The sequence below is a fragment of the Triticum dicoccoides genome, chromosome 7B, assembly GCF_002162155.2.
Source record: "Triticum dicoccoides isolate Atlit2015 ecotype Zavitan chromosome 7B, WEW_v2.0, whole genome shotgun sequence".
Classification (NCBI taxonomy): Eukaryota; Viridiplantae; Streptophyta; class Magnoliopsida; order Poales; family Poaceae; genus Triticum; species Triticum dicoccoides.
In genome coordinates this window covers 370,112,974-370,114,675 of record NC_041393.1, presented here as the reverse complement: position 1 = coordinate 370,114,675, position 1,702 = coordinate 370,112,974, and the positions used below count along the sequence as shown (strand labels likewise).

General features: G+C 46.6%; 1 long non-coding RNA gene across 1 annotated transcript; it reads right to left on the bottom strand.

Moving 5' to 3' along the window:
- Positions 1 to 535: 535 nt before the first annotated feature.
- LOC119336597 lies at positions 536 to 932 on the bottom strand. Its single transcript, XR_005162654.1, has 3 exons — positions 843 to 932; positions 685 to 755; positions 536 to 599 (listed from the first exon to the last, which is right to left on the bottom strand). It is a non-coding gene; the product is annotated as an uncharacterized LOC119336597 (long non-coding RNA).
- Between the last annotated feature and the right edge of the window lie 770 nt (positions 933 to 1,702).

Below are 1,702 nucleotides of genomic sequence, written 5' to 3'. Positions count from 1 at the left end.
TTGGTGTAATGACCAAATCTGTTTTTTCATTCAACTCTACTACATTCCAGTCAACAACAATCTTCCTAGCACCATGGGTTCCCTCCTCTCCATCTGCATCAATCCCAATATCTTCAGCTACTATAGTCGGTTCAGTCAACAATGCCAACATCTTCTTTTGTGAAACCCACTCATCATCTTCCATCTGTGCAGCCATCTTTGATGGTACATAACCAACTCTGGAATGAGTTTGCAGATCAATTAGCTCTGCATAAAATGTTATTTGTTTGCTTGCCCATCCTCCTTGCTGATCAATTTCAGCAACCATGGATTCTCCATCTTCAATTCTCACATATTCACCATTATAGTTATCGAAACGTTGCAGAGATACCTCTTGTTCTGGACCCCAAACAATACTCTCCCCAATTCTCTCCACCAAATTGCCCACGGCCTTCTCCTTCATGATCTCCAATTCCTGGGGATCAACATCTGCAAAATCGACATCCAACCTCACGGTGGTATCTCTATCAATGTCTTGGACACTGCCATCACTAAGCTTGGCTTTACAGGGAAAAAATTCCACTATAATTGCGAATGTGGTGGCAGAACCTGAACCTCCCCTGTTTTGTCAATGGCAGGCAGTGGCGGCAGTCACTACCAAATCGAGTTCGATTCTAAATCGCCAAGAAAAGAGGGTGGCATTACCGATTTGAAGCACTGTCTCCTCGGGGCAGCCCGTCTCCTCGCTCCATCTCATCTAGCCCTCGCTCCATCTCCTATCCAATCAAGCAACAGGGGCAGCATGAGGCCACAGATTTATTCAAAATTCAGTGGAATGGGAGTAGTGTTTGGAAAATACTCACTCGCAATAGCCGCTGCAGGGATAGGCGCTCCACCACCGGGCCGCGGAGAAGAAACAACCCCCGGATCCAATGGAGCCCGATTCTAAATCGCCAAGAAACAGAGGGCGGCATGAGGCCACAGATCCCCCAAAATTCTGGGGAGTGGGACTAGGGTTTCGGGCTCACCTCGCAATTGCTTTGCCGCTGCCGAGAAATGCGCTCCACCACCGCGGAGAAGAAACCACTGCCGCAGAAGATGCTTACGGCGGCGCCGCGCGCCCAGTCCAGCACGGGCGAGTCGAGCACGGTCACACAGTCACCGGTCGAGTCGTGGACGGTTGACTCTTGACTAGGTGGCCATAGGTGGACCCCACCAGTCAGAGCACATAACCCCCAGTGTCCTAACCAAATCTCAGCCTAACGGACAGCCAACTAGCCGCGTAAATGGTGTGTTGCATGGGAGCTATTTTTTCCAATGAAGATGTCGCATGCAAGCTATTACAGCCAACGACGTCACATGAGAGACAGTTCACACCAACGACGTCGCATGGGAGCTATTCACCCCTCATTGTTCATAGGGCCAAATAATTCATGCTATCTTTCATATCAAAGAGCAATCTATTTATGGATTCAACAATTTCAAGGTTGTGGAATCTACAAAAATACCGCCAACGAGCAATGAAAGTGAAATTATTTTTCATACAAATTAAACATAAAGAGGGTTAAAGGAGCTTTGGATATTTACCCAGATTATTACTGAGTTTCTCTAAAGGACACACTATAGGACATACAGATAAAGATAAACAGTGCTCAGGTATGTTCATAGTTCGGAAATAACTATTATACTATATTTACTCTTCGCTAACATGAAGATATGGTAG